Raw genomic sequence first — 24,190 nt, 5'->3', positions numbered from 1 at the left:
TCATTGAAGGGAGACACATTAAAAGACAACAAACAAGTCAAAATCAAATGGACATCATAAAAATATCTTTGTGCCCATCCCTATGATCACCGCTGATTTAGGTTGGATTATGCTCACAATCTGGCCTCCTATGTTACTCAGCTGACTTCCGTTGCTTCAACCTTTACTGCTTGAACTATTCATCTTTTAAAGTTTGGAGTGAGCTCCATCAGTTTCATGTAATAGTACTGAAACAAGAGACACTTTGGTGGTACTTCGTCTTCCCACTGTATGGGACACCATGCCTGATAATTAAATCCTCCTGAGCTACTAAGTACATTTTGAAGCCTGTCAGTGCCGACCCTGATTCCGTGTCACAATGGGCCTTTCTAGATCAGCCCATGCCGGGTTTGAATGCACCACTTGTTTTATTAAAAGCCACAGCTGCCAACCGATCACACTTTTAAAGTCTTGTCTTACACAATCAATGTCCTGATATGCCTAGTGATGTGCTCATCATGTAATATGGAGGAGTTTCCAGTGATGGCCTTTATCACTTAAAACGTCGTGAAACATGCACGTCCCGATCCCCTTTAGCCCCTTTTACTTTGGCCCATTTCTGTAGTTTTCTTCATATCATCGGGGGCTTGAACCAAGTTCTTAGCCTGAAGGCATTAGAGCCTTTAAAATTTTGTCCAGGGGCCTTTTTCTTTAATACTTGAAATCCTGCACTTCGGCAATTTCTGATGTCTGCCTTTGATATTTCCTCTTGACCCCTGTGATTGTCGATCTGTGGGGTCAAGCCCACCGAAGGCATCACAATCGCAATACGGGAGAGATAGACCCCTTCACCTCTTTTCATAGTGCAGCCAACTATCTGGACATGAAGTCTTCATAAGATATGACAAATAAAATATCGCATCTAGGAGGATCCCCTGCATATTGCAATCACAAGCCTGGAGGGACTACAGTCGAGGAGAAAATTTGACCTGTGCAATCACCGATTTTCGATTCACGCCTTTAGGGAATGGCCCTTGGTTCTTCAGACCTCCATGTGATCGTGGGCCAACCCCCTTATCGGAGCCCTTTTTACCACAAATTACAATTGTAGATATGTAACTAGAGTTGCGACCTTTTATCTTTGCCGATCACTAATTTCAAGATTGATGAAGTCATCGGTGCCACGTGGCACCTCGTGAGTGGTGACACATGTCACCCGGATATGCCCCCATAGGACCCCTGAAAAGGCCAAATCGGTATGCCACGTGCCCTCCATACTAGCATGTCATGCTAACATTAGCTGCCATGCCATTTAAAAGGACCAATGGTATTCTGCCACGTGGCCCCCTAGAGGAGAGAGAAAAAGGCCCGCCCATCTCTGTTTTGCATCGATTTCCTTTGTTAAATATTTTCAGCCTTCCCTGATGACTTAACACTATATTCCTAGTTTTCAGTGATTCCTGTGATATCAGCATTCTACGATGATTCAGGCCTTTTTCTTTTTCACCCCTTTGCGTTCGTGATCACTGATCTGTGATATTAGCACTCAACATCACGAACCACTGATAAACCGTAAACCTATGCCCAAGACCTCGTAGATAGCCGATTTGTCGATATTATGATATTACGAGACTGCGATGATGTAGGACTGTGTGATTGCAATATCGTGGGACTATGGGATTGTGATATAGATGATATGCAAGATGCGGGACTGTGGGATTTTACCACAACTGATATGTGGGATTTACTATGCCTGGTTCCCTCCCATCGATAATAAGCTTGGTCCCACTCATATGCCCAATAATTCGATTGATCGGACCCACCGATATGAAATTTGTGATATCGGTGATCAGCTAATCACAACTTTTGATCTCTTCCTCTTTGGCACTATTTCAGTGAGCCTCAATTTTTGATTTGCGATGAGCCTGACTCTTAGCCGTTTCTCCTTTGTTTTGTGGCCTTGAAAGGGGTATCTTTAATTTTCTCTAACTTTTGATCCAGGAATCCATTTTCAAACTTATATATACTATTGGAAATCTCATTCAGAGCACTATGCAATGGAGACGGTCTGATTTGGTGTTGATTGTTTTTGTGGCCTGGGAGATGGCTTCAATATTCACTGCTCTTTGGAAACTTTTATCAACTGAAAACTCATAATGCAGTATGACAACAGTTGACATCTTCTGTGATTCTGACATTTTTGATCTTCCTTATGAAAATTTATCCCGAGATGTTTCCACTTCTTATCATTCACAGAATGCACAAGATTTCAATCTATAATTTGATTGTGAAGAGGACAAATATTTCTTCTTGAATCCACTTGACCTCTCGTCTGTCATTTTTGGAAATTCAGAGGGTGAAAATTTTTGTTTCTCATCAAACCTTCTATATGATTCGTCAGATCCTAAGGATGCGATGTCTATCTTGAATTTTCTGATCGTGGTTGTCAGGACCTTTTCACTCATTCATTTTATCCTGATTTTGATTCACCTACTGTTTATCTTTCGAAGCCACCGATATTTGATGATCCATCTTCTGATGAAGTGGAAACCCCTCAAGTTTTTCAGGCACTTCAGCCTGAGCTTATGTTTAGGTCAAGTTATTGTAGCCCTGAGGTTAGTTCCACTTCTGATCAGAATTTTTTTGAATCTCCCAAGGCTCCTCATCACTCTCTTGTTTACATTGAAAATCAATCTAGTTCATAGTTTCCACATCCTACACCAGAATCACACGATCATATCACTCATGCATTGGAGGAGTCATACGTAGCGAGCACTATTGAGAAACGAAAATTTTCCTCCTTCTTCATGTTTGCTCATTTATCACATTCGAAAGAGTGTACATCCTTGTCATCCATGCGTAATGCGACACAACACATGATACATCTGCAGGGCCCCTTTCATGTTTTTTCAATTGTTTCTTTTCAGTAGACACACTCAAACTTCGAATGTTTTGGTTTTCATTGTTTTATTATTCTTTTTTATTAGTTTTCTTGAATATATTGCTTTTCAACCATGCCATCACCTACATGGGTCAACCAATGCACCAATGGCTACATCGGAAATATCACTTCACGAGAGCTTTCCCATGCTCTACTTAGCTTAGGAGTAGGAGTAGTGTTTTCTTTATGTTTTGTTTGCTTAATATGTTTTTATTTCATCTTACATCTTTCCTTTTCTTGTTTGTTTGCCTATTCACCTATAGGATTAATTTCCCCATGAAACTATGTTTGGCTTCTTGAGACAAGCAGGATGAAATATATGAGGACTTGTACAACTATCAACATTTGGTTATCTGTCTATTCCCTCTCTTTATGAAGATCTTGTGTTTATTTTATTCAATGATACCCTGATGGAAAATATGTTCCTTTCAGAGCAAGTCTTAGTGAAATCACAATGCTAACACTTTTAACTAGTACCGTTGACTCTAATCGGTTTTCTATATTCGATTAACCATTGTCAAATCAGTGAAGTAGAGTAAGGTGAGGGGGAAAAACTTAACAAGTATTTCACAGGTATATATAAACATCCTTCCCTGAAGGGACAACCTCTTCTACTCTCAATAACTTGGGATCCCTTTTCTGCCTCATGAAATAAATAAGTGCCTATGCACAGTTCTTTGGAAATAGAAAAAATGAAAAAATAAAATAAATGTGAAAGAAGATAAAGACTTCCTGTGTAGAGAGGTGAATCAAGTAACTCCCCTGGGGAACTATCCAAGCTCACTGGCAACGAAGCAATGCTTGTGTTCATGAAGTGACTCTACCAAGGTACTATCTAGGCCTGTTAGTAGTAGAGCAACACCAGAGATGAAACTAAAACTCTGAAAATATATATTACTTTTGCATCAATATACTGCTCATCCCAAATCGAAATAACTTAGTTGACTTTGCTTGGTATGTGTTCTACCGATAAAGAGAATGGTAGGGACTACATCTTTAACTCAAGCTAGTGAAGAAGCCATGGCGATCAAAGAATCGAACAAGACTTCTAGAACAGTTAGACTCCCTTTACATGAGACAAGGTCAATACAGAGAGCTTGAGTTCTACTAGTGTGTCACCAATGTTGTAGCGGCTACAACCACCCTCCAAAAAAAAATTTATGCTTCGTTTTGGAGCATCCCTCCTAAAATCACAACAAATCATATTACACCTACCTAGGTACTTGTGCTTTGATTTAGCTTTATCTTTTGCATTTTTTCTTGTGTTTCCTTACTTGATTCACTATTTAAACCAAAATCTGATCTCTTGACTTGGGTGCAACCCGATTCCAGGCTTCCCTTAGTGAATTGCAAAATCCTTGGGAGAAACCAACCTTTCTCTTAGGAAATGCATTTTCGAAGCCAGCAGCGAGCTTTCAGCTCCAAAATTGTGCAGAGCCAGTTGATAGCCATCCTTTAGCTAGGAAATTGTACAGAGCATGAGAGCCAGCTAGGGCCACTCACCCAAGGAATTTCGCATAAGCTTTCCCTCAACAGCTGCCTGATTCGTGAGATAGTGAGTTTCCTACTTCTCCCTAGAACTGCACAATCTCTTTGGGCATGTGTGGCAACGTTTCATTAAAAATAAAAGTAAAAAAGCGAAAAAGAATCCCTAAAAAATAGGTATCTATGTTTAGTAGTCAAAGGTGCCACTTGAGTTATTTTTCGAAACTGCTGCCAAGTGTCACTTTTTCCTAGATTTTTGGCCTTTGCGTAATAAACCCTAAATCGACCAAATATATTTAATGGAAATTTCCAGAGCTCATTTTCACATTCAATATTCGATCTTTGGAATTCCCAAGGAGATCTAGGAACCTTCAACATAGTCATCGCATCTTTTCCAAGTAAGTCTTTCTTTTCTAGCCTTTTTCTACTTTTTCTATCACTTTTGTTTCTATTTCTTGTGAGAGTTCCCTTTTTCCCATTTTATTAAATGGCTTCTGGCATTTCAATTTGTTTTAGCTTGTGGAAGTGTTGTTTTAATTTTTGCATTACCTTTCCAAAGTGTCACATGTCATCACTAACGGTCGTCGTTTGCGGTGACTCTCTCCACATGCTTCATTATTATTTAGTTTGATTGATTTATACACTCATTTTATTTGCATGCATCGTCATTCACTTAGATCTATGCCCAATATCACTTCCACCTTTAAATCTTCTCATTTTCATAATCCCATTGGGCATATATGGGCTTCCTTAGCCCAAACCTTTCTCCTCTGTAGCATGCACTGCACATTTTTGGATCTCAAGACTCCGACTTGACTCTAGGAATTGTGTACAGTCTCCCAACACGAGGATCCAACTACACACTACACAGTTCTAGGAGCCAGTCCTGAGCGTCGACCACTAGGATTATGTAATGCATAGTCCCAACTGGCCTAAGCCTAACTAAGTTGTGCATTGCACAGTTCCAATTAGCAAGACCTCCCCACTGGCAACTGGGACTACGCAATGTGCAAAACCAATTGGAAGTCAATCACCTTTGAGAGCAAGCATTGCACAATTCTTCCCAGTAGTTGTCTAGTTTGTTGTTTGGTTTGTTCTTGAAGTGCTTTTGGTTTCAAGCTAACATTTACATGCCATCCATGTCCTCTTCGTCTACTGGTACAATAGTAGTTGATAAACTCTCCTATAGTTATAGGTAACATGGCTTCCAAGAGAGTTGCATCAAATGATATTGTCAAGAGTAGCATTTGGGATGAAGTTGAGTATGTGTCACTGAATTTTCTAGTTTATGCAGACACTCAATTGTTCATGGAGAAGGGCATGAATTTAACATGGTAGGAAATCAAGGATATCTTTACAGGGGACATTAAGGAATATCTAGAGGATCGGCAAGTGTGTATCAATATCCACTGGTCACGCTTACATAAGGTTGCATGCAAGCACCCCACCTTCCCATGTGCATACGTCATCCTCTGGATTGTCTCACACACAGATCGAGGGACTATGACATTGAGCAGTGCCAATGGGATAGAGCTTGATACCTTTAAGATGGAGAATTATCATCAGATGTATTACTTACCTCAGTCGGTGAACCACGTGCATACACTCTTCTATGCCACCTGCAACTTTGTAAGCCCCAAACATATTATAAAGAATTGGGTCAAAGAGTCGTTGAAATTAAAATCAACACCCAATCATGTTTACAAGACTAAGTCACTAAGAAATTCCTACCAACTCTTGATCATATTTGCATGTCAATTATATGGTCAAGAGAACACAGAGAACATTCCGGATAATTAGGTGGTTGTATTGGACTAGTTGGTCATGTTGACGGTGCTGGACCCGCCAACATGTAAGTGGATCTCCCCAGTAAGAAGTCCCACTTAGATCTCAGACTATTTGGTGTAGGAGTCCCAGCAGTGGGTCGTACGGTAATGCCTTGATCGTGATTTCGCATAGAGGCAGGTAGGATAACTCTATTGGTAGCAAGGGTTTGACAGTTGCATGAGAGGTTCTAACAAATGAGGGTTGATATGAGTGTGCCCCTCGGAAACCTGTGATAGTACGCAGTTAAGAAGGGAACACATGAGAAAAGATGCATCACAACATGGAAGGCAAGTTAGCTAACAATCCAAAGTGATGGTTAAACCAACAACACATTTCAGAAAGATTCATACATACATACATACATAGCCATACATGCATGCATACGTAAACATATACATATATCATTTAGAGTAAACAAGATAACATAGAATACAATACAAAATGTGCATGAAACGTGTAAGCCCTTATTATATTAAGAAGAGTAAGTTCCAGTCATACAATACATCCATGTCTAACCACTAGTTCCGAGAGTGAAATGTTACAGGGCCACATCTACCTGCTCCTCCAAAGAGATATATTAGCTTTGTGCAATGGAGAAGCCAAGGCTCATTACAATACTATCCAAGCTCTCTCCAAGATAGTCTTATCAGAAGATTGGCTGACCAAAAGCCTTTACAATGAGTTATGAGGTTCTATTTATGTAAAAGGGCGGGGTGACCCTTGACATTACCCTTTGTGATGGTTCATATACCTTCATGACTCTTTGTCTACTCTATGATTGTTACATCCAACTATCGACACTTGAACTTACACTTAAAAAGACATTACATTACAATGAACATGTGCCCATGTGAGACAAAACGGCTTGAGCAAGCCATGCAAGACATCACTGATACTTGGTCCATTGTGGTGAGACCAATTCTTTGACATGTTTGTGATGGTGAAGGTGGTGAGCTGATGCCATGCTTGGTCATCCATGATGGTGTGCATGCACTCCATGGTGACATATTTCTGAAGTGAACTCTTGCCTCTATTGCATCTGGGTGCATTGGTATGGCTACTCCATCCAAATCATCTGCTAGCATGCACATGGTCTTCTTGGGTGCAGACGAACCAGAAACACATTGATGCATAGTGTGCATGTTGATCTTCCAGTGTGTGTTGGTGATCATTCCGCATCAACTGTCAACTATGTGTTTAACTCCAGTTGGACTTTCTTCTTGTCTTTTCCTTGATAAGTGTGCTAAATCTGTGGGATCGTATGCATGCACACAATGACATGCATGCTACTAAATTCCCTTGCATGAGATCAACAACACTGCTCACCATGTCTGCTCCATGCCAGATGTTGGGATGGATCTTTAACTTGTACAAGCACAGTTTCATGCATGAGTGCATGTTTCCCATGCTTCTATACCTGTTCTTGTTGCAGCTCATTCTCTCGTCTATCCAACTCCTGTTCTTCCTTGAGTTGCTGCTTCAGCACATGTAACTCCTTCTCTATTTTGTTCTCTTTCTTCGTGCGATATTCATGTCATGCCAGCACCTCATAGCCTGAGTCTCCAAAGTTGCTTTCATCACAAGTGGATCTCCTTGTGCTTGCAACCTTGTTCCACCTCTGTGTTATCAACAACCTTCCTCTTTCGTTCGTTGTGTTAGACATGTTGTCTTCAACTATTGTTCATGGCGTTGCTTGTTGTGATGCTACTTCTGTCATATCTTGATTTCCTTGTCTACGAACAACTTAATGTCTTTGTGGGCAGGCAAGTCCATAAACACTTGATCGACTACATCCCCAAGTTTGCTTTGAATGGTGTCTTTGACTCTACTCTCCTAGAAACCATTGTACTTGTAATACTTAGAGGCAAATGAAAACCTATGATACCGGTAGACATGGAAACACCCATGGAAAGAAATCAGTCAGTCAAAAACCAAAATGAACTTGAGAACTGACTTGCAACATAACTGTGTGACTAATCATGAAGGTTGCGCAATTTCCATCGGGAGATCGAGAGACTGACTACCAAGACTGCACAAGGCATAGTTCGGGTTGTTAGGAGGCTGACTGACTGTTGGAACTACTCAATGCACAATCCAACCTAGCTGTTGACAGCTAGAATTGCGCAATGTGTAATCTCAGCTAGAAATGGTTGCAGGCTCAGTGACTGCATTGCGAAATTTTATGGGCCAGCAGTTACTGTCCGTCATCATTATGCAATGCAAGACTGGAGGACAGTCACTAGGCAAAAATGTGCATTTCATGAGAGGAAAACAGAGCCTTCCCTCTCAGGATTGTGCAATGTTGTCTTGGTGAGACAAATTCTGAGCCAAGGCTGCCCAGATCCGCTAACAGGTGACTGAAAGCGAATGTGAATCTGAATGCATGGATATACTGATTGTTTAAAACATAAGCGAATGATTGTGCATGCAAATAGTGGGTGAAAGATTCAGAAAATGGAACAACACGCATGTGGGTGAGGTGAGTCACTGAATCGGCGACCGTTCATGAAAAATAGTTTCTTGCATGCGACAGCACTGAGATGTTAATGAAAACTAAAACGGTGCTAGTACAAGATAGTATGTATCAAAATGACAGCAAGTGCTCACTGAAATCAAGAAGAAAAAATTCATACGAAGCGAAACACAAAAGGCACCAGAAGTGAAACATAAGACATGAAAGGTGGGCTTGCCCCAAAACAGCTAAGTTGAATTTCCCAAAAACTCCTAGATTCGATGTGGGATGTCAAAGATGAAAGGTTGATGTGAGGAATGAGCTCTGCGGCATCTGGTTGATGAGTTTTGATAAAATCGAAGATGTGACGCGCATGCCACAAATATAGGAAGAACGACACTTGGTGGGAGGTTTCCTATATGATATTTCCATGCAACCTCCAGATCCTAATAGTAGATCCCTGAATCAAGGGATGCCTTTGCATGCTACCTTGGGAGAAGTACCCCATGCATGAAAATCAATTTTTCTCGATCCTGAAGTGAACTGGTCAACTCAGTTGCACATGAAACAGACTGCTAAACTGCTGGGAGAAAATGCACATTTCTGGAAGTGTTGTGGAGAATTTGGTATCTAAGGATAAATACTAATTCCCTAGATAAATAGCTCTATATAGAAAAATAGTTTAGAGTGTTTTAGACTTTTCCTATAAGCAATAGATAAGATGACAAGATAAGAGGACCTACTTGTAGTTCTGATTTCCTCTCATCTCCCTTGTATCGATCCTATTTCTCCTTCCCATACTTAATATGGTTGAGAAGTACCTTGTAAACACAACAGAAAACAAAGAACCGATCAAAGCACACAATCTATTGAATATAAGTGAAAGGAATCAAATACAATTCACACATATAAGCATTATGAAACAATAAAAACATATGGGAGAAAGGTTCAAACACTTTATTAGATAGAAGAAGGAACTACAACCATTGGTGTCTGATTCAAAGCCATTCCTTCAACTTTGATTCCATCCAAATCACATCAAAATCATGACAAACTTGTAGCATTACAATACTTGCTTCAAAGCCAAATCTCATAGCAGCATTATCTCCTTATAATTCAACATAATCTAGCCCCTGATCACTTAGATGAGTGGTCAATTTATATGAAGATGAATGAGGTTTTGTCATAAATGGTGGCATTGAATGGCCTTCCATACCTAGGATTAGTTCCATGGGGGAAGGGATTAGATGATAAGATGCACCTTAACTCATTCCTCATCCATTTTTGAGCTCATAGGAGTTGATAAGTAAGGGAACCTTCTAAATGACTCCAAAAGATAGGAATATTCCCCAAACCCTATGTGAATTTTGCTCATTCTCACCCAGCATAGGTGAAAGGAAGCCTAAGTGCTCTACAGAGCACCCTAGTAGTGGATTCAACTACTCTGTTGTTATAAGGGCTTACCTGTGCTGGTCCCTCTAGAGGCTATTTCTGGATGTCTTCAGGTCATGAAACTATCTGGGAAGGAGGCATTCAAAGCGGTGACTTGTTTAGGGCATGAAGCAACTGAAATTAGGGTTTGATGAGCCCTAAAACACTGATCTGGATGTTAGGGTTTGATGTGCCCAAATGGACTTGTAGCAGGAAGGGAGTTGAGTTGGATGCCCAGAGGGATTGTACAATTTCTATGCAAAGCAGCTAACTGCTACCTAGAATTGCACAATTTATGGGCTGAGCAGCCCTACTAGGAGGAATTGCGTAATTTTCTGCGTGAATCTTGGCTGGTAGATTTGCGCAATTCTGGAGCCCAGTAGGCTACTAGATAGAATTGCGCAATTTCTGGGGGAAGGCTAGTTTCCCTCCAGAATTGCATAATTTCTTGAGGGATCTACTTAGCCTGTAGCTAGACCAAGTCCAGAAAAATAGCCTGTGAGTGGAATGTAAGAAGTTTTGATGGAAAGGCTATCATTCTGCAAGAAAAACACTAAATCTTATGTACTTGACAAAGCAATACATGCTGTTGTGAAAGGTTGGTAGGGAGGCTCCAAAATGAAGTGAAGGAAAATTTTTTGAGGGTGGTTGTAGCTACTACAACAATTGATGACACACTGATAGAAATCTAGCTCTCTAAATGGACCTTGTTCGTGAAAAGAATGTCTAACACTTATGGAAGTATTGTTTAGTTCTTAGTTCGTCTTCGTTTCCACACTAGCTTGATTGTAAGATGCAGCATCTACAAAGCTCTTGTTCGATTGACACACATTCCAAGCCAAGGAAACACAGTTGTTTCGATTGGGGTTGAGGGGTATATTGATGCACAAGCAGTATATTCGTCAGAGCCTTAGTTTCATCTCTAGTGTTGCTCCGCTGCTAGCAAGCCTGGACAGTACCCCGACAGAGTCACATAGGAACAAAAGCATGGCTTTGTTGCCAACGAGCCTGGTCAGTACCCTGGTGGAGGTACTTTCATCACCTCTCTATGCAGGAAGCCTTTCTCTTCTTTTGCCTTATTCATTTTTTCATAACTGTGCATAGAACTTATTCATTTCAGGGTCAAAAGAGGGATCCTAACTTATTGAGAGTAGAAGAGGTTGTTCCTGCAAAGAAGTAGTTTATTATACCTTTGTCATGCTTGTTAAGGTTTTCACCCTTACCTCACTCCACTTGACTGAGCTGACAAGAGTTAACCCTAAAACAACCGACTAGAGTCGGTGACACTAGTTAGCACGCAAATGTTTTGTTTTCACCAAGGTTCACTTCAAACAGTCTGTATTTTCCATCGATGTATCATGGACTAAAAAGTAACAAGTTCTTCATGCACACGTAGGATGGCAGATAGCCAAGTAGTGATAGCTGCAGAAGGCCTCTTGTACTTTACCCAGCTCGTTTCAAGAGTCATGCATGGTTTCATGAAAAACTAACCTACGAACTAAAACAACCAAACAAACAATAAAGAAAAGCAGAAATAGAAGTAAATGAAAAAGCAAAGTGAGTAAGCAAACAAGCAAGTAGACAAACAAACATACAAAGCAAGAAAGAAAACAAGCATGGAATCAAGCAAACTGAAAGAAAACACTACTCTTACTCCTAAGCTAACAATGCATGGGCCTGATCATGTGAAGTGATACCTTCAATGTAGCCACTGGTGCATTGGTTGACCCATGTTGGTGAAGGCATGGTCCGCGAGCAACATAGTCATGTGGACCAGCAGTTGTGACAGATACAACAATGAAGATAGACACACTCTGATCTTACAAGCGTCCACATAACAAAAATGAGTGAAAGTGCATGACATGCAGTATATGGACATACCATGATGTTGTGTGACACTGCATGTAGATGTTAAGCATATGCACACTCTTGATTGTGATATGAAAGCATACGTAAGGAAGGTAGACCATCTACGTTACGCAAGTGTGCTTGCTGAGTAATATTCCTCCAATGCATGAGCAATGGGATTGTGTAGTTTGAGTGGACGAAGTGAAATCTCAGTGTTAGATTTATCTTCAATGTATACATATGAGAGATGAGGAGCCTTACATGTTTGAACAATTTCTTGATCAGAAGTGAAACCAACCTCAGGACAACGAGGGCCTGACATAACCATTAGCTCGGGTTTAAGTGCTTTGACAATCTGGGGGGTTTCATCTTCGTTGACAGATGGATCGTCATAGACCAATGTCTTAGATGGATTAACAAATAGTGAATCAACATCTTTATCAGATGATGGGGTGAAGAGACCATGACAACTAAGATGAGAAAGTGTAGGATGTTTATCGGCATCCTCATGATTTGATGAATCGCACAGAGGGGTAGATGAGAAGCAAGAATATTCATCCTCTGCGTTTCCAGAAAATATAGATGAAAAATCAAGTGGATGTTCAAAGAATGATCCATCCTCTTCGTTTTTAGATGATGGACTGGCATTTTGTATGTCCTGTGAATGGTCAACAATGGGTGCTTCCATGGATAGAGATACACATGAAAAATCAAGGATGGCAGGATCACCAAGGAGGTCGAGATAAAATGGAGGAGGTACAGAAAGACAGGGATGATCCTCTGTTGTTGGTGGATGTTCAAGCTCCCTTTCATGCTCTTCATGAATGTCAGTGCATGTTGGTTGTGCAACACCAACTCTATCGATAGATCAATCCTTGTTCAAAATAGGTGTAGAGTCTGGAATGGAAGAACACAAGACAGTGTCATCCAAAGGATTATCCCAATTCGAAGACAGAGGTTGAGGTACAAAATACATGTGACGAGGTATGGGACTCACAACCAAGTCTGTGTAAAAATCAGAAGGAGCGATGTCAGGAGGATGTGATGGTTGAACAGATGTGTGTGCATGCTCTCCCACATCACTCTGCAATGGTGGAGCTGTTTGATGAGGGGATGATAGACAGTCACTTGTGATAGTGACCATGTCCATCTATGATTGCGCAGCTCCATCACCAAAGTATGCTGAGCGGGGTTTAAGCTTGAACTTCTTCTTGGGATTGACATATTGGACAAGGCAGTATTTGAATCTATCCATGAGATACTGAAATTTCATCTGACTTTTCGAGGCTTCAAAAAGGAATAGATGGAAGCTCTCTGAAAACTCCATAGGTGATTCGTGTGGGGTCTTCTATTGTTTTAACAAATTTTTATCAAACAATTCAAGATCAAAATGGTGGAAAACAGATTCGATTAGATAGTTGAACTGATTGAATGAGTGCACGGAGTTATGAGGTAGTGTACGACACCATTGTGATGGGTGGTCATGAAGTGTGTGTGCAAGTAGCGAACAGACATCTATTTCATTAAAATATTCCATTCCCTACATGAGAGCATGGAAGTCATCTAAGTGCTCAGGCTAGGCCACTTCACCTTCACCATCATACATGAGTTGTGACAAGTGATCCCAGAACTCCTTCTCAACATGAAAGATATGTCCATTGGATAGAAAGTTTGGAGGGCGAACTATAACAAACTTCAATGATAGATGTGCAAAAATTCAAAACAGATGATGATGGCTCATCTTGTCATCTAGCCCTCCTTTTAGTGCCAAAATGTTGACGATGCTGGACCTGCCAACAAGTAAGGGGATCTCCCCGGTAAGAAGTCCCAATTAGACCTCAGACCGTTTGGTGTAGAAGTCCCAGCAGTGGGTCATACGGTAATGCCTTGACCGTGATTTCGCACAGAGGCAAGTAAGATAATTATTTTGGTAGCAAGGGTGTGACAACTGCAGTGAGCCAAAGAAGGTGCATGAGAGGTTCTAACACACGGGGGTTCAGATGAGTGCGCCGCTTGGAAACCTATGATAGCATGCAGTTAAGAAGGAAACACATGAACAAAGATGCATCACAACATGGAAGGAGAGTTAGCTAACAATCCAAAGTGATGGTTAAACCAACAACACATTTAAGAAATATTCATACATACATACACAAAATGCCATACATGCATGCATATGTAAACATATACATATATCATTTAGAGTAAACCAAATAGCATAGAATACAATACAACATATGCATGAAACATGTTGGCTCTTGATATATTAAGAAGTACAAGTTCCAATCATACAATACATCCATGTCTAACCACTAGATCCGACAGCGGAACATTATAGCCACAACCACCTACTCCTCCAAAGAGATATACTAGATATGCACAGTGGAGAAGCTAAGGCTCATTATAATACTGTCCAAGCTCTCTCTAAGATAGTCTTATCAGAAGCTTGGCTGACCAAAAGCCTTTACAATGAGTTATGAGGTTCTATTTATAGAAAATGGTGGGGTGACCCTTGACATTCCCCTTTGTGATAGTTCATATACCCTCATGACTCTTCATCTACTCTATGACTATTACATCCAACTATCGACACTTGAACTTCCATTTTACAAGACATTACATTACAATGCACATGTGCCCATGTGAGGCAAAATGGCTTGAAAAATCCATGCAAGACATCACTGACACTCGGTCCGTTGTGGTGAGACCAATTCTTTTACATGCTTGTGATGGTGAAGGTGGTGAGCTGATGCCAAGCTTGGTTGTCTGTGACGGTGTGCATGCACTCCATGGTGACATCTTGCTGAACTGAACTCTTGCATCTATTGCATCTGGCTGCATTGGTATGGATCCTCCATCCAACTCGTCTGCTAGCATCTGCATGGTATTATTGGTTGTGGATGAACCAACAACACACTGATGTATAGTGTCCATTTTGATCTTCCAGTGTGTGCAGGTGGTCATGCGCATTAACTGTCAACTACATGTTCAACTCCAGTTGGACATGCTTCTTGTCTTTGCCTCGGCGAGTGTCCTCAATGGGTGGGATCGCATGCGTGTCCATAATGATATGCATGCTACTGAATTCCCTTGCATGCGATCAACAACACTTCTCACAATGTATGTTCCGTGCCAACTGTTGGGATGGATCTTTAACTTGTACAGGTGTAGTTTCATCGGTGAGTGCATGTTGCCCCCACTACTATACATGTTCTTGCTGCAACCCATTCTCTTGTCTATTGATGATCCTCATCATTAGGTAATTATGTGGGTCTTAATTCACCTCCTAGCTTAGTCAAAGCAACTATTCTCACAACTTATTGCATACTTTTGATTATATTTTGTTAATGAGATGAGTTAGAGTTGGATATTTTGCTTTGTGGTCTAATGTGCATTTAATGCAGGATTAAAGGATAAAAGAAAGGAATTTTGGCAAAGACCTTGGTAAAAACTCGAATGGGACAAGGGAGAGGAATGATAGGAGTTAAAGCCTCCTCATTTACTACCCCTCCATTTGAATATTCCTCCATCAACTCAGAGTGCAAATAGTCAAATCATGAGGACTAGAAGGCAACCGACCAAGTGAAAGTCAAAGCACCAGTTTATCTCGCGTTTGGGAGCCGAGCCTCCCTCATTTTAAGGAATTCGTTGGAGACTTCATATGTATAAGTAGAGATTCGTAGGACCTCAGTAGGATTCATATTTTTTATTGTAAAACTCTACTCTATTTTTGAGCTGCAAGACGTGTGACAGTTTTTGATGTAATCCATGGTTTTGATTGTAAGAATGAGTTTCATTTTGAGCTAGAACTGAGTTAACTCAAAGAGATAAAGGTCTTGGGTTAGCACCCAACCCTACCAGCCAAGGATCCTCTTTATTGTACATGTATGCTAGCGTAAATTCATGGTTTAATCATTCATTTTCTTAAGTAGCTGCATTTCCATTACAACAGTGTAGCATAGATTGGTTGTGTTTTATTTTTCTTCCATTTGTACCATCTTTCAATTAGTAGGTTAGCAAGGAGAGAAAGACCACCATAAGGTTTTCAGTAGGTGTCTCGGCCTCACCTCCTCCCTCTGGGACCATGACTTGAGGAAGAGATCCTTCAGCAACCCCAAAAACACAAATTTCTAGTTCTTGCATGAGCTTTGGAGTTTGTTGTCTTGATTCAGTACTTGGTTCATTTTATCGTCATCTTTTTCCATCACTCTCTTTCTATAATAAGATCTCACTCATATTCTCATTTCCTTCAACACTTTCTTCATGCACAATATATTTAGAAGCTAATAAATCACGTCTTAATCAGATTATACCCATGGATTTCCTTACTGTTCGATCACAACAAACCTGACCAATCACTGTCAACTGTGTATCGCATATTCATTTCAATGTTTGACTTTAGGCGCTCCAGATATCCACCGTCAATCCATTTTTCTTGATCCAACAGCTATCGTGTCACCCACTCACCAACTAGCTTGGCCGATCTCCACCGTTGATCAATCTCACATGATCCAAGAGACATCTTCATCTTGCGTGGATTATTGCACGACCGATATCTGACCGAGAGCACACGAGAAAAGTGGTTTTCCCATGTTACGTGTCACCCACTTAGGCTAATCATGTGAAATTTAGGAATTTTGCTTACAACTCTTAGGGCGCATGAGATAATGCTTGCCACCTATGAGGATCACTCTATCGCATCACCCACTCGCCAACTAGCTTGGCCGATCTCCATCATTGATCAATCATGCATGATCCAATGGTTATCGCGTAATCTCGCATGAATTCTTGCACGACTGGTATCTGATAGAGAGCACGAGAGAAAAGTGGTTTTCCCGTGCTACGTGTCACTCACTTAGGCTAATTGCATGAAATTTAGGAATTCTGCGTATAGCTCTTAGGGTGTGTGAGAGACTGTTTACCACCTACCAAGACTGCTCCATCATTCCACACATTTTACACCTTTATTTTGACACGTAACTTAATGTCATCCATCCATCTATTAACGTAATCTCTTGAGATAATATCTCCACCACTCATCTTCTGTTAATACTATCTGTTGATCCGACTGATCCAATGGTCCCTGTGCACTGCTGCTTGATTACATCGTTCTTTCACTAATTTCAATCTTCGATTGCTTTTCCGCTTGACTCCTTCTCGAACTTTGTTCTACGTATCATTTAAACGCTTCCACCCCTCAGCTTTGATTTGGTTATTCAATCATACTCCAACTGATCCAGGTGGCTCCACAAGCACACACGGGACAAAGAGGGCTTATGGAAGCTCGAAAATCAAAGTGATTAGAATAATTTCGAACTAGGACTAGAGCATAGATCTCGTCATGTTGATCGCAGTGGTGTGAACGACTCATGAAACCGAGTCCATATGCAAAAGTTAGGAGCAGTCAAAGTTCATGTTGACTTTCGTGATTGGGTAGGCTTCAAGAGGCCATAATTTGGACAAAATCTGGCCATTTGATTCTGGCCAACTTGGGCTAGATTCTGGGCGAATTTGTGGCCTAATTAATTTGTCTCCTTCGGTCAAATTTCGAATTTTTTAAAATGAACATAGACTTTTCTTGTTAAAAATATATATAAAAAAATGGTGGCCGGCCATGACCCCCACGACCGCTGTCAGACCCCAAATAAATTATATTCATAAAAAAAATTTGGCCGACAGGTCGTGACCCCCGTCGACCCCACCAACCTTACCATAAAAAAATTAATTTAAAAGTGGCTCAGTGGCCATCACCCAAACAAGCCCTCCAATCCTCCACACCATAATGTTAAATGGGGTGGGCACGGGCCACCTCCGGTGGACCTGGCCCACATCCCCAAAACTCCAACTATGTGCGACCCACTACACTTAATGTATGCCAGAAATAATGTGAGGCCAGCAGAGATCGAACGCTCCCAACCCACATGGGCCGGCCCCCACCGAGCGGCCCCGTATGGTGGCATAAACCAACCACCAAACCCTCCATTAATACATGAGCCATCTTACCAACTGTAATGCACCCCAAATAAATGCAGCCAACCAAAAAATTTAATGCACCAATTTTAAATTGCGGGAGGTATGTGGTGGGCCATTCAATGTGGACCCAACCCCACAAAATGTATGTGGGTTTGTTTTTTTTTAAACAATAATATATTAAAATGAGAGGGGCGGGGTTTCACCACCCAACCCCTCCTCAACTAATGGCCCTTATTAACCATTGTGCCAAACCAACTTCTTGGTTAATCCACTCGATAATTTATCTAAACCTCATCTTACACAGTGCACTCGGGAAACATGGAGGAACTAGGAGTGGGCACGGAAATCGACACAACATTATTTTTTTAATTGATTTATTGTAGGTGGAACCATGACTGAGCAAAATTTCCAGGAGGGTGAAATTTTTGCACCGTCTAAATTGGACAAATTTTATGTCGATCTTACACCTCTCGGTGACATGAACCCAATGGCGCAATCAGTTTCCTGATCTGAGCAGAGGATTTGCAGAGGACCCGGAGGAGGGAATCTTTGTGGAATCTAGAAGATTCCTTGAGCCCCAGATTTCCACTTTCTCGGAATTTAGATATTTGACAGATGATTTTTCACTATTCAACGCCACAAATATGATGGTGTGTTTAGATTTTCCATTTTCTCATTCTATGTTTCAGCCACTTTTCTAAGTGGAGTGCAGGTGTCAACGTTCATGTGCGAGTAACTATTTCCATGAGATTCAATGCCGCAAGATTGATGGCATGAACAACTTCAACAGTTTGACATCCACTTCTTCAGATGGCCCATTGATGTGAGGTATATGTAGTGTGTTCATGTACTTCTTTTCACTATGCATTGTGCTACATAGATCCCTATTTGATGTTTGATGTGGGATCTTGTTTCTTACTTGTTTTCATGATTCCTTCTTGATATGATGTGGAATCATCTATGTGATGTACTTGTTGTCATTATTCTTCATGTTTAATTCGAGATCCCTTTGTTGTCATGTTGATGGGATACTCATGTTGTTGCCATGTATGTTTGCATTGAGATTCCTTTTATGCCATGTTGGCGGGATGATCATCATGCATGAGTTTTTATGTCATACTGATAGGAGTTTTTTTTACTAAGAGTTCCTGTAGCAGAACATCTCTTGGAGCCACTCCGGCATGAGGGAACTTTCCTTGTATGATAGAGATATCACCTCTTATGTACATAATCACTATTGATAGCACTTAATGTGGCAGCCTACACCATCTTAACACCGAGGCACAGAGACGTAGTCCCTCCCGAACGAACTCCGATATCAATGGCTTATGTTTTCATGTGCTGATGATTGTCATGTTCCTCTTCTTTACAACACGTAGATGTATTCATTTATGTTCTTTTAAAAATGCAATTTAACACATCACAAATGTACAAGGTCTTGGAAGGGTCCTTTGTCACACCCAGACCTGGATCACCAACATTGTCCGATCATCGCAATACTCCTTCTAGCCATCCTCAACCACCTTCCATCCACCTGTCACATCTACAAGAATAATTAAATTGCATGCTTCATTTTACCAAAAAAGACTAAAAAGGTGAAAGCATATTTAGTTTAGTTTCCTTACGTACAAATTAGTTTGGTTTGATGCTCTTTACTTCTGTAACTTAGATAGCAGCACTAGGTTAGTGTTGATTTAGTAATTCTGCAGCATAGCTGTTTAAATGATTAATTAAGATATGGTGTGATTTAGCATTACATGTTGTTTTCTTCATTACTGTAGTAGATTAGCTCTCTTAGAATAGACTTTCTCTTCTTCCATCAAATAATCAAGTTTCTTCTGACTCTATAGAAGTCTGGCTTGGAACCCCTGGGGTCTCTCGCCACATGAACAATGAAAACAGGCATGACCTTCACTTCTACTTGTGCATATAGCCCTATCACCTCCAAGTTTATACGAACCCCAGGTTGATAATTAAAGCCGGTAGCCCAAGAGTTATAGCATCCTTGCTGCAATACTAGTGCTCATCACATTTTGGCACCGTTGTCAAGGAGGTGTCTGAGTAGAATGTGAGCACTACTTTCTTTTCTTCTATTTCTAGTCTTCAATTTTTTTCCATTAGTTTATTTATGAAAAAGTAATCTAGTAGCTTCCTTTCTTTTAGTTGTCATTATCTTCTTTCCTTTCCATTCTACAAGTAGAATTTCAATTAAGAAAGTAACTTTTCTTTCTGTCAGTAGTTTTTATTCAATCAACAATTTCATTTCTGCAAAGTACTTTCTAACTTAAAAAATATTACAAAAACCAACCCAAAAACATTTTCTTTCATGCCTCGTAGGAATAGGGACAATTTGGGGAAATTCTTGCCAAATAGCCCAACTACATCCAACTTTCTCTCTTCTTCAGTGGCTGTGAACTGGAGGAACTTGTAGGTGAGCAACCTGACATATTTGAAGAACCTACAAGGGAGGAAGAAGAAGAGGAACCCATTCCTACTAAAACAATCGCTGAAAACCGAAATGACATAGTAAATAGAGAGACAGTTGAGGGTACCTTCCCCATCATGGAAATCAATGGGGACACCAAGATGAAGAATATAAGCCCCTCTGCCCTACCTCATTTCCATGGCCTGACCACAGAGGACCCCGACACTTTCCTATTTGAGTTTTATGTTATATGCCAAACCTATGACTATACAGATGATGAGAAAAAGTTAAAACTGTTTCCATCTACTCTCAAGGATGTAGCACTATGCTGGTTCATGGGTTTACCTAGAGATAGCATCAAAACTTGGACTCAGATGTAGTAGGATTTTAACAAGAAACATTAGGACTACTATAGGTTAAAGGATACTAAAGAAGAAATTTTTAGGATGACCATGGGCTAGAATGAATCCTTAGAAGAATACGAAGAAAGATTCCATCTCAGATACAAAAGGGCTAGGTGGACACTTGACCCCGAGTCACTAAAGCTGGTCCTGCTGAGAGGATTAAGGGAAGATCTTCTGGATACCTTACATTTTTTAGCAGGAGGAGATGTCTACAAATTACCCTATGAGGTTATCAAGACTGACTTTAGAAACCATTCTAGGGTAGGTAGGAAAAAGGGTAGGAGTAGTCAACCTATGGCCAGTACACCATCTTCCAACTCATCCATCAAGGGTGAAATTGGGAATATGCTGGAAGATTCCAAAAGTGAGATGCTGCAAATCGTTGCCTTGCAATTGGATACCATGAACATTAAAAGTAAGCAAGAGGAAGCAGAGAGAGCCATGGCTATGTTTTGTCCTAGATGCACCAGGAGGCATCCTAGGAACAAATGTCCAGTGAACTATATTGAAATTTGTTCAGTATATGAAGAAAACCACTCCACAGACAAGTGCCCTTCTTTACTTGGACTTAAAGCTATATATCAAGGAGATGAAGGGGTCACTGAGAAGCTTTGCTTAGGTAGAGGAGAAATTTCCCTATGCCATCTATTTTATCAGTAAGAACCTATCAAAGGCTAAGCTAAATTATACTGTGACTGAAAAGGAACTCCTGACTATTGTGCATTCATTAAAAAAAATTAGGCATTACATTACAGGCTACCAAACATTTGTGCATACTAAACAGGCTGCAATGAAATATTTAGTGAACAAACGAGATGTGAATTCTAGAATTATAAGATTGTTCCTTTTATTACAGTAGTTTGATCTAACTATTGTTGATAAGCCTGGTAAGGAAAATGTTGTTGCAGAATTTCTATCTAGGATGAATCTACCTAAAGGTGAAGAAGGAATGGTGGATGACCAGTTACCAGATGAGCATTTGTTTGCTATTTCAGTTCTCTCCCCATGGTTTGCTAATATAGAAAACTATTTGGTATCAGCACTGTTCCCAACAAACTTGCCCTCCAAAGAAAAGAGTAAGATAGTCAAGAAAAGTGCCCCCTTCACCTGGATTGGTGGCAATCTTTTCAAACTTGGCCCAGATCAAATCTTGAGAAGGTGTGTAAGGGAAGAGGAATTTTTTGACATCCTTCTAACCTGTCATGATGGGCCTTGTGGAGGTCACTTTGCAGCAAAGAGGATAACATTGAAAGTGTTACAAGCGGGCTATTATTGGCCCACTCTTCATCAGGGTGTGAAAAAGTACATTAGTCAGTGTGATTAGTTCCAGAGGATGGGAAAGCCTACTCAAAGAGATGAAATGACCCTACAACCTCACTTGAATTTCAAGCCATTTGACTAAGTGGGCTAAAACTAAGGTGACTAAGGAAACAACATAACAGAAGGTGGCTAAGTTCCTAAGGGAGAATGTATTCTACAAATTTGGGTACCCTAGAGAGCTAGTCACAGACCAAGGCAGCTAGTTTACCTCCAGCATGATTGAAGAAACGTTTATCCAGCACAAAATCAAGCATAGGACCTCCACTCCTTATCATCCACAAGCTAATGGGCAAGTTGAGGTGACCAACAGGGCACTAGAGAGCATCTTAACCAATGTAATGAGCAACAACAAGAAGGATTGGGCAGAGAGACTAGTTGATGCCACCTGGGCCTATAATACAACATGGAAGACTACCACTGGATTTATACCCTGTGAGCTGGTCTATGGGAAAAAGTATTTGTTGTCCATTAAGTTTGAATATAACACATTGAGGATAGTAGCCCAACTAGATTTGGATCTCAGTCATTCACAAAAAGAAAGATTCTTCCATTTGAATGGATTGGCTGAATTCAGAATGCAGACCCTCCTACATACAGAGATAGTTTAACTTCAGAGGAAGATCTGGCATAATAGACATATTAAGTAGAAGAAATTTCAAGAGGGCAATTAGGCATTGTTATATGATTCTAGGTATAAAGACTTCAAGGTCAAGCTAAGGAAAAGATGACTCGGACCTTATGTGGTGGAAAGATGCCATGATAATGGTTCAGTGCAAGTCAGAACTATAGATGAAGAAGCCATTCCATTGCTTGTTAATGGACACCGATTGAAAATGTACAAGAGGCCTTTTTCAAAACAAGAGTTCATTGAAGATATTAATAAGACAGTGATGATGGTGGAGCAAGTTCCAGCTCCTCCCTCATGAGGTCACTGAAAAAGAGAAAAAAGAATAAGGATTCAGGTGAAAACCTCCATGAGATGCCTGAGTCCCATCTTTGGATTGAAAACCTCATGAGGCAGCCCAGTGATGAAAAAAAGGGAAAAAAATAATAAGAAAATCCCTGGGTGAAAACCTTCCTTGAGGCACCCAGGGAAAACATCTAGGGTGAAAACCTCTCTGAGGCAGCCTAGGTGTTTAAAAAAAAAGGACAAAAAAAAGACATAATTGTTATTTGCAGGTGGGCGAGAAAGACAATCAAGGAGAAAAGAGAAGATCCAAAGGGAACCTTGCCTCACATATATTCATCTCCTCCACTCCTTACCATGCATCCCTCCATCAATTCCATTTTTTTTTTCACTTCATTGCTTCAATTTAGGTGAAGACTGTGTTTTCTATAGGATCCTCTGGAAACCTACAGGATGATCCTGTAGGAATTACAGTGGCCCAGAAAACCTATAGGAAGCAATCCGAGGGTGAATGGTAGGTTGGTTAGGTCCCCAAAATTTATTCTAGACATGATCTAACCCCTCACCTCATCCATTACCATCATCCCTGCACTCACCATTCAGGACAAAAAGAGATCAGTTTTTGCCAGTTATGAAAAGAAAAAAAGGGAAAAAGGGAAAACAAAGGAGAGTAAGAGCATTACATGAATGTCCCTTTCTCCACACACACTACTGATCCCTATGTCCATTCATTGCAGCATCCTCACATCCCCAGCCGCAACATGAATAAGAAATTCTAAGGGAGAAGAAAATATATGACATCCTGTAGGAAATCCTGTAGCAGCGTATCCCACAGAATATCAATCATCGGCTACAGGTCTTCACTAGGATGATCCAGGAGCTTGAGACAGTAGACAATGGACAACAAAGGAGGAATAAGAATGACCATGCAGCAAATAAACAACGCAAAACCTCCAATCTTCATCAACTGTAACCTCGCATTGAGACCATAGGTAAGTATCCCGCTCACTCACTCATATGCATCATTTGATCAAAAGTTGTAAGGGTTACGAGGTAGTTGGTTTATACGTGAAAAGGTGGCCAATTAACTTGTCCACCTTCAGTTAGTCATCACATACAAAACTGGGTGTCCTCTCACAGGTGGCTGTAGTTGAATAAAAAATAGAGGAGGAGTAGGATAAGAAGTGGTTAACTACGG

Source organism: Pinus tabuliformis, chromosome 9 (assembly GCF_031772625.1).
Source record: "Pinus tabuliformis cultivar Carrire ecotype Pingquan chromosome 9, CPIR1, whole genome shotgun sequence".
NCBI classification, from domain to species: domain Eukaryota; kingdom Viridiplantae; phylum Streptophyta; class Pinopsida; order Pinales; family Pinaceae; genus Pinus; species Pinus tabuliformis.
Note: the sequence above shows the minus strand (reverse complement) of the source record.